The sequence below is a fragment of the Dryas octopetala genome, chromosome 5 (assembly GCF_963921425.1).
Source record: "Dryas octopetala chromosome 5, drDryOcto1.1, whole genome shotgun sequence".
Lineage (NCBI taxonomy): Eukaryota > Viridiplantae > Streptophyta > Magnoliopsida > Rosales > Rosaceae > Dryas > Dryas octopetala.
The window spans coordinates 3,309,714-3,324,158 of NC_141370.1; the positions used below are offsets into that span (position 1 = coordinate 3,309,714).

The 14,445-nt window shown below is 37.0% G+C and overlaps 1 long non-coding RNA gene across 2 annotated transcripts; it reads left to right on the top strand.

The window, feature by feature from the left end:
• Positions 1–1,091: 1,091 nt before the first annotated feature.
• On the top strand, positions 1,092–12,257 carry LOC147283589 (uncharacterized). Of its 2 annotated transcripts, XR_015122521.1 has the most exons (4): positions 1,092–1,197; positions 1,796–1,865; positions 11,229–11,373; positions 12,118–12,257. It is a non-coding gene; the product is annotated as an uncharacterized LOC147283589 (long non-coding RNA). The 2 variants fall into 2 exon arrangements; XR_015122522.1 differs by lacking the exon at positions 1,796–1,865.
• Positions 12,258–14,445: the final 2,188 nt, after the last annotated feature.

The window sequence follows — 14,445 nt, forward strand, 5'->3', positions numbered from 1 at the left end:
CAGAGGCTGGCCAGAGGTGGCCGGTGATGGTGAGTGGGGTGGCTGGGGCTGGTGGGCGCAGGGGATGGGTGCGGGGGAGAGGAAAACCGAGAGTGAGAGAGAGAGAGTGCGGGGGTGATAAATAGAAAGGGAGGGAAGGTTCTAGAGAGAGAGAGAAAGTTAAAAAAAATCAGATTTTTAAACCCAATTTGTCATTTTACGAAATTGCCCCTCGCTTCAAACGCCCATATCTTCCAATCTGTAACTCGGATCGAAGCGTGCTACGTGTCTATGAACTCGGGGAATCGAAACCTATCTAACGGACCCAAGGTCAAAGTCGAAAACCCATTTATTTTAAAAGTCAACTTTTGGTCAAGCTTAAATTAAAACAAAAATAAATATTTAAATCAAAACCCTTTTTATTTTCCAAATAAATCTCATAATCTTTAAAATGAAATTCCACACCTTAAAAAAAATATCTTAAAAACATATTTAAATAAAAATTTAAATTTCTAGTAAAAATTTGGGTCGGGTCGTTACAGTACCCTCCGATCGTCCATCGGAATTCGCACAACGGCGAATCGACGACTTAAAGCCGACTGCTTCCACCGCCGATTTCGGCAGTTTTCGGCGATAATTGGCCGGCGACCCAGTTACAAAAAACGACCCTCTAGGTATGGGCTATCTTTCCCCTAAGGTGTGTTTGTCCAATTATGAGAAATTGAAAATTTGATTTTAGGGTTTTTTGTTATTTTTCGAATTTCTTAAATTAGAGATGAAATTGAGATGTTTTTGTGCAATTGAAGGATCCTTTGTGCAAGTAGAAATAATTGGAGTTGAAATTGGGTAATTTCCAGGTCATGCGGTCCCTGCCACCTCCGATTTCCGCCACTCGTGGTGGCGGGTTGAATAGTTTTCGCGCCAATTAGTCTCCCCGAGACTCCCTGAGGCTAATTCCAGAGCCTGTTGTGTTTTGGGTGAGTTTCCTAGAATTTTTTGGTTTAGTTTGGGGCGGGGCAGCCACCGTATGTGGTGGTGGGCCGCCTGACTCAGCCGTAAAACGGCCAGATTGTGAAACCTGGTTTAAACTATTGGATTGTCTGGTCTTAACAGGTACATGGGCTCGAGAAATCTTATTCCCGATGTCATCATGTTGCCGGATTGGAGATCCGAGCAAAGGTGCCTGGAGGGCAATTCTGTCTTTTCACAAGTTGCACGGTGAGTGAAACTTATTTGGTTATATTGTTGAGTACCGTGGATGAATTGTTTGTTTTGTGTGATATGTTGTTTTTTGTTAGAGGAGGCTAAATGTAGGATTTGAATCATGAGAATGTAGTGATGAAGATTTGAGACGAAGGGATTAATTAGGAATTATAGAGATACTATGACGATAATTGATGAATTAGAGAAGAAATGCTTATTGTCGAGGTTAATGAATGATGACTAGGCAATTATTATACAAAATTGATCGAATTAAATTTTGAGGAAGTATTGGTATGATTTGAGGATTATTATTTATATCTTGGTATTATTATGATTTATATTGATTATGAAGAGAATAAGAAATGTTGCTTTGCATTGATTGAGAAACTGTGATTGTTTATTTGAGGAAGATGTTAAGTCATGATATCGGTGAGTGGTGTTGACCGGATTAGAAATTTTTTTGGAAAACAAAAACTTAGACCCCGTTTGATTATGAGGGCATATCGATCATTTTACCTTTTTACTCGAAATTCGTATATCTAATTTCCCAAATTATTAAAGTAGACGTATTTTTATATTAGGTTGATATACTTTCATCTCTCGGCTATTCTAGTGACAAACAAGTGAGGGGTCCTGAGTAGGAATTAATTTCAGAAGGGATTCGGCATAACTCAGAGTAAACTGTGAGTTGGACTTTTATTTTGGAAAAGTTTCCCTTGAATTTATGTTTTAATTTATTTTAGTTATATTTTTTTTTTAGTTTTGATTGAGAAATCATAATTCATGAGTTAGTTTCTTGGATTTGTGATTTCAGAATCATTTTCCATAAGCTTACTTTAATGTGTTTACATGAATGAAAATAATTTGATTCGTGAAGTGTGCATGAGCTTAGAAATCATTTATGAAATAACTGTGTTGACATGAGTTAAGGAAAATGAGATTTTGAGATTATGGTCGCATGGCAAGATTTTCATAAGGAAGGTTTATGAAAATGGTTTTTCGGTATTATGCTAAGTTGTCTATAATTAGAATTTCTATTTCTTTGGAAATGATTTTGATCGAGCGGTTTTTACGATTTGAGAATGATTTCATTTAAGCGGATTCATTGAAAAAAAAAATGATATTTTTAGTTTTGTTTCTGGATGAGTATTTCTGAGATATCCAAAAGCGGTTTCAAACCGCCATATTAGTACCCCCCTCAGCAGGTATAGAATTGCTCTGCACTCGCCTAGAGATGACTTGGCAGTGTATGACCTGCACTTGCCCAGTCGGCGATGTATGACCAGCATTATATATTACTCTGCACTTGCCTCAAGATAACTTAGCGGTGTATGACCAGCATTTGCTCTGCACTTGCCCAGTCGGCGGTGTATGACCAGCATTATATATTGCTTTGCACTCGCCTCGAGATAACTCGGCGGTGTATGACCAGCATTTGCTCTGCACTTGCCTAGTTGACAGTGTATGACCAGCATGACATATTACTCTACACTTGCCTAGTCGGCGGTGTATGACCAGTATCACATATTGCTCTGCACTTGCCTAGAGATGACTCGGCAGTGTATGACCAGTAGTTTCCCGGGCACTAGTGTGGCGTGAGATTTCAGTTTGTGGAGTATTTTGAGAAATGAATTTGCATCAATAAATATTTTAAATGACAGTTTTAGTAAGGCTTTGCATTTTCATTTCAGATATTTTAATAGTTTTACAGATTGAGAGTATTATTTGTTCTTCAGAGTTTGATTTCCAGTTTCGAGGTGATTTAAAAATGGATTTGATAAATTAATGGTTTTAAAATTGGGGGATTTTTAAAGAAAATGAGTTTAAGTAAACGAGCAGTTTTACAAATGGTTTTCAAGGGGTTGGTTCTAAAGTTTATTTTTCTCCACTCACAAAGATTATTCTCACGTTTTATTTTTTTTACATTTTCCCCCCAGCTTTTAGAGATTGCTGAGGTCAGACCACACCACGTCGAGGCATCAGTTTTTTCCACCATTCGTCCGTTAACCATGTTGGCACAATATTCTTGTCTTATTTGATTGTATGATTTTGGATGTTTGCTAAAAATTTTATTTAGTTATGCTCTGTTTAAATTCAGACATAAATTTTGGATTACAGTGGAGATTAGCGGGCCTAACACTCGGTTGGTGTTGGACTCCACAGGATCACTCCGGGTTCTAGTGTGGAAGCTGGGGACGGTCCTGTCACCTGTGGAGTCCAACACCAACCAGGTGTCGGGCCCGCTAACCTCCACTGTAAACCAAAATAATATCGGAAAATTTAACAGAGCATAACTACATAGATTTTTACAACATCAATAAACATAAAAACAAATGAGGCAATAACATTGTGCTAGCAATGTTGACAAACGAAAGGTAGGGAAAGCTGATGCTTCGACGTGGTGTGGTCCGATCTCTGCAATCTCTAATACCTGGGGGAAAAACATTAAAAAAAACAACACGTGAGAATAATCTATGTGAATGGACAAAAATAAAATTTAAAACAAACCCCTTGAAAATCATTTGTAAAACTGCTTGTTTACTTTGAACTCATTTTCTTTAAAAAAATCCCTTAGTTTTAAAACTATTTCTCAAATCCATTTTTAAATCATTTCAAAACTGTAATTCGAACTCTGAAGAATAAATAGTATTTTTAAGCTGTAAAACTGTTAAAATATCTGAAATAAAAACGCAATGCTCTACTGAAACTGTCATTTAAAATGGATGTAATTTCATTTCTCAAAATGTCCACAAACTGAAACCTCACGCCATACTAGTACCCTAGGAATAACTGGTCATATGTGCACGCATAGCTTATGTTGCTGGTCATACACTGCCAAGTCATTTCTAGGCAAGTGCAGAGCAATATGTGATGCTGGTCATACACCGCTGACTAGGCAAGTGCAGAGCAATATATAATGCTGGTCATACACCGCCGACTAGGCAAGCGCAGAGCAAGTGATGGTCCTACACTACTACGTCATCTCTAGTCAAGTTCAGAGCAAATCTATATCTGCTGAGGGGGGGTACTAATATGGCGGTTTGAAACTGCTTTTGGATATCTCAATAAACCACATCTCAGGAATACTCATTCAGATAAAACTGAAAATATAATTCTTTAAGTAAATCTGCTTAAATAAAATCATTCTCAAATCGTGAAGACTGCTCAATCAAAATCCTTTCCAAAGAAATAGAAGTTTTAATCATAAACAGCTTAGAATAATACCTAAGAACCCTTACCATAAACCTTCCTTATGATAATCATGCACTGCAACCATGATCTCAAATCTTACTTCCTTAACTCATATCAAAACAATTATTTACCAAAAGATTTTCGAACTTATGCAATTCAACAGATTTCCAAAACATCTCATAAATTATTAATCGAAAATTCCAAGATAATTAATCATAAATATAAGTTTCCAAACAGTAATAGTAAATCATTATTATTTTCCTCTTTTCAAAATGAATAAACTTGCACTAGCTTGTTTAAAACCGTCAATTAAGTTAGCATGCAATAATTAAATAATTTTTTTTAAATAAATAAAACCCAAATTGCATAAAATATTTATAAAACAAAATCCACTCACAGTTTACTCCGAGTTATGACGAATCCTTTCTGAAATTGATTCTTACTCACGACCCCTCACTTGTTTGCCACTAGAATAGCCGAGAGATGAAGCTCTATCGACCTAGTATAAAAACACACCTACTTTAATAATTTGGGAAGTTAGATATACGAATTTCAAGTAAAGAGGTAAAATGATCAATATATCCTTTTAATCGAATGAGGTCTAAGTTTTTGTTTTCCCAGACCAATTCCAATAAGTTTCACTCACCGTGTAACTTGTGAAAAGACAGAATTGTCCTTCAGGCGCCTTTGCTCGGATCTCCAATCCGGCAGCATGACAGCATCGAGAATAAGATTTCCCAAGCTCGTGCATCTGTTAAGACCAGACAATTAATAATTTAATATCCAAGATTCACAACTTAGCCATTCAACAGCCGAAATGGGCGGTAACCACCACGCACGGTGGCTGCCCGGCCCCAAATAACATACAGCATTCATAAATTAGCAGTAGGGATCCTGGGATTGGCCTCTGGGAGTCCTAGAGAGGCTGATTAACAAGGGAAACCACCCAACCTACCGCCACAAGTGGCGGTTTCAACGGGGGCAGCGGCGACAAAACCTAGAAAACACCCCAAAACAACTCCAATTAGTCCTAATTGCACAATATGACGTTCAATTGCACAAAAACAACTCTAATTCAAGTCCAATTTGAGAAATGCGAAATAGGCATAAACCCTAAAATCAAATTCTTAAAACCTCAAAATTGAACGACCACGCCTTAAGGGAAAGGAAGCCCATTCCTAGAGGATCGTTTTCCAAAACAGGACCGACGGCCAAAAGTCGCCAGAAATGGCTGAAATCAGCATTGGAAGCCGATGGCTAAGTTGGACTTGCCGAGCTCATTGCTCCGTCATGTAGCATCATCGGAGCAAGAGGACACCACGGCTGAACTTGCCGTGATGAGAGGAACAAGACCCAGTGGGTCTGGCCACCCAAATCTTGCCGGAAAAGTCAAATCGACGGTGAGGGTTCGAATGAAGTCCGGGCTGGGTATCAGGTTTTAGGGCTTTTCTGGGTTGAACGGAGACCAGGGGTAGAGGGTGGCGATGGCGGGGAGCCAAAGCCCGACACCAGTCGCCGCCGGACGCGCCCTCAAGTGACAGGACAGCCCCCGGTTTTCCACCCTGAAAACCTGAAGTGATCCTCTGGGATTCAAGTCAAGGAAAATCATATCGAAAATTCGGTAGCAGCTCTCTTGAAAATGGACTAACCCACTAATGAGACATGTAGAAAAACACTTTTATTTCTTTCAGCCACCTCTACCACAAAGCAAATGAAGGTCTCTGACCTGTCCAAAGATAAAGTAAAATAACATACAACTAATTTTTACAAGTTATCAGAGTCATTCTAGATTTTATACAAATAAAAATGTAAGGGGACTCTAGCCTACAATGTCCTCAAACGTTTTCAATATGCCTCGACGTTTCTCTTGGCTCGATCGCTCCTACCTGGGGGAAGATTTAAAACAAAATAGACAAGATGTGAGAAAAAATCTCAGTGAGTGGATAAGTTATGAAAACGAAACATAAGATTTATTTATCTTTTTAGAAGCCCTAAATATAATAATCTCTAAGACCTTACAATCGCTCTTTGAAATTTCCCAGTTTTTAAAACTCTATCAAAACTCCTTTTCAAACAAAGTCAACGATTAGTCCATGTAACATTTTTCATCATACAAGTAAACACAATGATCTGAAAGGAATTTCCATAAAACATACAAGGTAAACGACTAAACCTGATATCACGCCAAGATAAACAATAATGTAATTAACTCAAATCCTCCATTATCATTCATGCAAACTATCCATCTCTAAGCCATAAAATGAAACCTCACGTCACATTAGTATCTGGAAAAGCTGCTAGTCATACACTTTAGTAATTAAGCTCGTCACATCCTGTGCATAGGCACGAGCAGGCAGATAAACTCCAAAATTTCAATTCACAAAAATACTAAAAATTGATCGACTAAACCAAGGGGGACTGAAAGCCCATACCTAGAGGAGTAAAACCCCTCAAGAATCACGGCCAACGGTGGCTGGAAACAGTCGAAATCCACGAAGAGAGCCAGCGTTGGCTGTTGGCTTCTCCGGTGGACTCTTGTGCACAGGGGCGGCGGCTGGCGAGGGGAAGCACGGGGAGGACTGGCCGGTAGCTGGGCTTCGTACAGGTGGCCTCAGTGCTGCCTGAAAGATAGCCGGACCACTGCCTCCAGTGGTGAAACCGCGCGCACAGAGGAGGTCGCGAGAGAGAGACAGAGAGACCGGGGGAAGAGAGAGAGAAGGGGACTGAGGGCGGTGGCTCGTTGCTGCCCCTTGGCGGAACGGCGAGGGAGAGGCCGGAGAGAAAGAGAAGGAAGTCGGGGGAGGTGGTGTCGAGGAGAAAGAATGAGAGGGAGAGTGAATGCGTGAGAGACGTGAGAGAATGAGTTTTAAAACACAAACAGATTTTGGATATTTAAAAAAATTCCTTTGTGCAAAAATTACAAAATTGGCCTTTACATCATACCCTCGTAACTCATAAACCATGACTCGGATCGACGCGTGCTACGTGTCTATGAAATCGTGTACTCGAGACCTATCTAACGGGTCCAAAGTCAAAATTAAAAGCCCAAAAGAATAAAAAGTCAACTTTTGGGTCAAACAAATTTTAAAAGAAGGTTAAAATTAAATCACAACCTCTTTATTTTCCAAAATGATCAAATTAAATTCTTAAAATATTTAGAATAAATCCTTGAAAAATGCGGGGTCTCACAATTCAATCTTGCACTACGCCTCTAAATGGCCATTACGAATAAAAATTTAAATTTCTCGTGAAATTTGGGTCGGATTGTTACATCACGTGCCGGTGGTAGGAGCGGCGAGAGAGAGAGAGAGAGAGAGAGAGAGAGAGAGAGAGAGAGAGAGAGAGAGAGAGAAAATATGATTTTTGGGTATTTAAAACCCACTTTTGTAAATTTACAAAATTGCCCCTCACTTCACATGTCCGTATCTCTCAAACCGTAACTCGAATCGACGCATGCTACGTGTCTACGAACTCGTGGACTCAAGACCTTCCCAACAAGTCCAAAGTCAAAATCAAAAGCCCACTAATTTTAAAAGTCAACTTTCAGGTCAAGCCCAATTTTAAACAAAAATTAAAAATTAAATCAAAACCCTTTTTATTTGCCAAATAAGTCCCAAAATCTTTAAAATACTTTTCAAAATAAACCTTGGAAAAAATACGGGGTTTCACAATTCAACATCCTTTAAAAATCTCTTAAAACCATAGTTAAATAAAAATTTAAATTTATGTTGGAATTTGGTTCGGGTCGTTACAACATTCCCCCCTTACAAAAATTTCGTTCTCGAAATTTAGTATAATCGTAACAGTCAAGTGATTCCTGAACTCGTAACTCCTATCAAGTTTCTAAACCGGTTCCATCAATGTACTATTCGACTGTGAAACTTGATCAAACACTACTACAAAAAACGAAATATGCAACGGATTTTATCCGTTGTGTAAGTTGCCAGAATACTGTCGTTTAATCGACCGACGTCTATTGGGGTACCAATAGACAACAGGTAGTTGTCTTGTAAACATTAACACAATGGTTTTAATTTAAAACCGTTGTATATACACCCTCAAAAACCAATGATTTAGGAGATACCGATGTTGTGTACTTATCTAGACATCGATTTTTATTTAAAAACCGATGTGTACTAATAGGTGAGACAATGGTTTCTATACCTTAATACATGTATTTTACAACTGTTTTAAGTATAAACACGAGGTGAAATAGCCATTAAGACAACGGTTTATGTATAATAACTGTTGTGTAAAATAACAATTTCAATTTGCTTTTGATGTATATAATGCTTTGGTACATCAGTTTCTATTGAAAACTGTTGTAGGATGACACTTTAAACAACGGTTTCAATCATATAAACGTTGTGCAAGATAATTTCAATTTGATTTTGATGTATATAATGCTTTGGTACAACGGTTTCTGTTGAAAACCATTGTAGGACGACACTTAGTACAACTGGTTTTAACCATATAACCATTGTGTAAGATAATAATTTCCATTTGATTTTGATGTATATAATACTTTGGTACATTGGTTTTCAATAAAAACCAATGCAATACAACACTTAGTTATAGTATACCAATGCACGCTCATGATCATAATTAAACCAAAAGATACTTCATAAATATATGTAAGATTACATTACATGATAGGTTCCATAAGTGTGATCAGTTGTACAAAAAATACATTCATTCAAACTAGCTTAAAAGAAGAGGCACAAAAAAAAAACAAAAAACAAAAAAAAAACCTAGCTTAACATAACACATTTATTTCCTTCTAACTTGACCACCCTAAGTCACAAGCATACGCATCCATATCTGCCAGCTTCTTACTGCCAACTACAATCAAAACAAAGCTAATAACTAGGATACCAGTGCAATGCAAAGCAATAAGCAAGTCATATGCAAGCTCTAAATAGAAGAATTGAAAACACTATTATAATCCTTGATAATTTTGTATATTTACACGTACATTGATATCTTTTTGGGTATTGTCCTTCATTCTCCCTATACTTTTTAAGTAGCTGCCCCAACTCCAAAGCTCTAAGAAAACTAACAAAGTCCCTGTAAAAGAGCACAAACATACACAAAGTCACATTTAGATAAACTTCATAGAAATTTCAAAAAGATACAAATATTCACTTATTTGGTCAAGTAAAAGAGTTTTGAAAGAAGGAAAATCCACTAACTTTTTGTATCTTGACCAAATATTGTTGGGTCTATGCATTTTTTTCATTGTTGGGTTTCTCATTTGCAGATAAGTGAATATTTTTATCTTTTTGAAATTTCTGTAAAAGATCATCACTACAAAGTCTGTGAACAAATCATGTTTGGTCCATTTTCCTAGTGCCCAACTTATTATTTTAATAATCATGCAAGCTTTAAAATTTCATTCTGATCCAGCATTCAATCCCACAAGAAATTAGAATACAAAGCTAGACTTGAGGTTCGGACCTCACCCTTCGATCAGAACCGGACCTCCAGTAAGATTGGATTTAGAAATTTAGGTTTGAGGTTCGGACCTCACCCTTGAGGACCGGACCTCCAGTAAGATTGGTGTTTGAGACCTAGGCTTGAGGTCCGGACCTCTCCTTTGAGGACCGGACCTCCAGTGTCGAACTTAGTATTATGTCAACATGAAGCTGAGCAACCAAGACTAAACAAAAGGAAACAACATTTGGAACAATCAAAATACTGATTCAACTAAAACCAAATCAATAAACAAACCTCATATCAGTAAACAAAATAAGAATAATTACAGATATTAAATGCAGCTCCAAAATAATGTTAGACCCTCATTCTTAGAGTAAACAACAGACCACAAATCAAGATGGAGTTTAAGAAAGCATACTACACACTTATGGATACTTGTTCTCCAAAGGATCCCCAGTCTGGATTTTTGATAAAAAAGAAATGACAGCTTTACTAATTTACTACTGACCATAGCTTCATAATGAATCTTTGTTTTCTTTTTTAAATTTATCAATTGGCATATACAAACCTTTGCCCAAGGAAGCTTGTCATTTGAACAACCTCTTGGAACCCATTATATCCAATTCCTGTGGTAGACAAATTAGCATGGAAGTCAAAAAGAAACAACATGTGGGAAAGTTCAATAATCATAGTAATGATAGACAATTGATCGATACCATAAAATAAGAACCATATGACCAAAACTACCAATGAAATAAGAACCATATGACAGCAGAAATTACCAATCAAAGCCTGAGTTAACCTTGTGCAAGTCTTCAAACTAGATAATATGTTTATGCAATAGAAACTCCCAAGAAATTAAGAGTAAAACTTCTAAGTAGTCTAATCTATAGCATATTTATCTTATTCAAAAGAAATACAAAAGTTTTTTTTTCCCTATTTGATGCTTTTATAATATTATGCAAATGCAAATATATGATACTTTCATTAAATATAGAGCTTTAAACTCATATAAAGACAATCAGATTCAACAAGAAATTGGAAGAAAATAAAAATCCTAACATGTCTATGATTATGAAATAAATAGACAGATGGCTTAAGAGTTAAACATATTAAGTCTTAATAGAAATGATATCTACACTATGTAAAATTACATATAGATTTCACTTGTGTCATAAACCATTTACATCCCAAATCTGGAGACTATTCTTTTTTATTATTATTTTTCTAACTATCATTTCTTCTACTATTTAATAAAAGAAGTTGAGAGTTAATTGATAACAGAAAGTGGATTGAGGGTTAAGAAAGAGAAAATATATGAAAAAGACTAAAGATGCATAAGATACGAAGAGGATAAAGCTCAAGAGTTATCCATTGACTAGTTTCCTTGGATTGTTGATTTGTTGAACCCATATCAGGTGACCCATGGACAACCACTTCATCCTTTGATGATGTCAACAAAAGACCATGTGCTCTGGAATCATCCCTGAAACATCAAGTTGAACTTATTACTCTTAACTCAAATATAACCAATACCATCAAGAGGGAAGGGGCGCCAGAAGGGTGAGTCAAACCTGAAGAGTGCAAATTGTAATTTGCTCTCTGTTTATTTACTACAAGCTACATATGAATGTTGTTACAAAATATGTTGTAGACAAGAAAAAAGTTTAAAGGCATTCCATGATCTCATTCCAGGAAATTGCTGAAAGCTCTTCTTTAAAAGCTTTCACTTTTGCCTTACTAGAATTTTTAATACTTGAAGGACAACATGTGCTTCTTATCTCAGATGGTTTTCACATTCCTATTATTAACAAAAATCTGATAGGAAAGTGAGGATAGTTAAATTACGTGTTATTGCCCCATTTTTGGAGGTATGATACGCAAGTTTAATGTTGAACTCATTAGGGTCACTTAGGTGGTTTAGATTCTTGACCTTTCCATCTGAGAAGTTTGAACTCATTGTGGTCACTAAGTTGGATACATAAATACAACAATGCACATGCACACTTTCTGAGATAGAGAGAGGAGGGAATGCACAAGCCAATTAAATGGTTGTCAAATGAATAAAAGAATGAGTTATAAAGGCAGCAATTGAGTGAAAGCCAATTCAAAGCAAAGCAAAACAATAAAAATTGAGTAGCCAATCAACTAATCAAAGAGTAGTTTCGCATCACTCAACCTTCCTAGCTATTATATGTGAGTGAATACATAGCTTAAATTCATTATAAAATTTCAACTACTTACCCATTTGCAGGTCACAACACTAACTTATTGAAGTTGAGGAACTCTTGATTTTACTCTTTGTAGGTCACATACTTCAAATGTGGTGGATTTTCTCTTGGTGTTGGCATGGAACATCATGTAGTAGATGAAGTTTCTAGCCTCCACTTTATAAATACATGGTCTGATATCGCTCGTGGTCTTGACCTTACAATTCCACCAATCATCGACATGACATTACTTTGTGCCAGAGATCCACCTCAGCCTGCATTTCATCACATTGAATACCAACCTCCTCCATCCATGAAAACCCTGTTGCAAAGCACAAAAGCTGGTGGTGCTGACGAGAGCACAATTACAGTCTCCATTTTCAAATTGAGCCAAGACCAGCTCAACGTCTTGAGCACAAAGGAAATAAAATATTGTTGTAAAAATACTATAGTATAGACGTATACCTCTTTATCTCTAAACCTTTAAAGAATCATAAAAGAATTGTAAATTCCATATCATATAAATTTGTCTTGATTATGAGATCAACCAACTCTAAGAATGCTTTCTAGGTTCCTGAAAGAAATCAAGTATATATCAATTTTGTACAAACACAGAAAATAAAAGACAAAAAAGAAGTGAAGGGAATGGAATGGAAGAACACATTATACAGCCAACTAAATAGACATAGACAAACACAAGTTTAGAACTGAGTTGCTCAGCCATTTCACTAAAAATTAGTAATAATCCCACTTCACTACAAGGTAAGTAAACACCAAGCCCACTCCACTGTTTGTCATTAATGTCTTCCAATTTTAATCAACCAATAATTTTCATAACAGATGGGGTTGAATTGTATTAGTAATTCCATGTCACCATTTCCATATTAGTGGAATATGTTCAAACCATATATGGAATTAGTTGGTATTATTGGTAGCACATAATCTCCAGGTTGCCACCAAATTGAAATAAATTTCAAACCATTTGTAAAAGAGTTGACATGTTTAACCAACCACTGCAGCAATGGTGAGGATCACTGTCAAACCAATCATCTTTGGTTTAATAAGGCATGGCTAATCAGTTTTTTATTATATATTTAGTTTCACTAAACCACTAACAAAAGTCCCTGTTAGTTGCTTAAGCCCTTGTCGACATCAATGTCCCCTTGTCTACATCAATGTCAGATTTGATCTTTGCAGCAACCGAAATTTTTGCATTGTCATGTATTGAGTATTAGCCACCTCAATCTGTACAACTAACAGTACATTAGAGGGTAGTTGGTGGCTAATAGCTTAAACAACTAAACATTAGTTGTTTAATGGAGGGAGGATACCCTTGAAATTGGTTGGCTTTGCTAAGATTTGTAGTAGTGAAGGTCATATAATTATGCAAGCATTATCAAGTCTAGTATAACTTATTCACCATTCATCTCGCACATATCCACTGTACTAAACCACCAAACACAAATTTTAAATGAATTTAAAAGGGGAAATAAGAGCTGGGTTTGGATTGGAATACCTCAAATGGCAAAATAGGCTGATGAGGAGACAAATTCCTCAAATGGGGTCGAATGAAAGAGTCACCAGTCAAATTAGAAAAAACAAACAAACAAGAACGAATTTAAAATTCCAAAGGAAAGCAAAAACAAATGAGAAAAACAGAATAATAGGAAAATGGACTCATTAATTGAAGAAAAATAAAGGTCCACCATAAAAAATTGAAACCCACCCTAAAGCTAGTTGAAATCCACCTTCAAAACCCTTTAAATCCCAAACCCAGCCTCTAAAGCAAAATCACTGGAACCAAAATCCACCACAAAATTAAACTCAAAACTACCCCAAGCCACAGAAACATAATCCCAGCCAGATTTCCATTTCTAGACCCAAAAACCCACCATCAAAATCTTAGCCCTAGCCATCCAAAACATAAATCAACCACTAGAAATCCACAAAACTACCCGAGTGATGCGTGAAGATGATGAACGCGGAGATGGACGACGTCGGCGACGCTGTGAAGATCGTGGGACGAGGACGATGTTGGCGACGCTCTTTTAAGATAGAGGAAGATGAGGGGTAAATGGAGAAGGCGAGGTGATGGGTGGGTGTCTCGTCGCCATTGGCTGCCGGATGGTGAGACACTCGTCGGAGAAGACGATCGGCCAGAGAGAAAAGAGAGAGAATCGGGGGGGGGGGGTGGTCAGCTCGTGAGTGTGTGAGGAGAGAGAGAGAGATAAATGAAAAAAAAAATTAAGAGAGAGAGGTAGAAGGTTGTAGAAAGGGGGAGAAATTTCTGAATTTTAAGTCCCCAAATTCAAAAGTCTAAAATGTCCACGACTTCACACATCCGTAACTTTTAAACTATAGCTCCGATTGATGTGTGCTTCGTGTCTACGAATTCGTGGACACGAGACCTATCCAACGGGCCAAA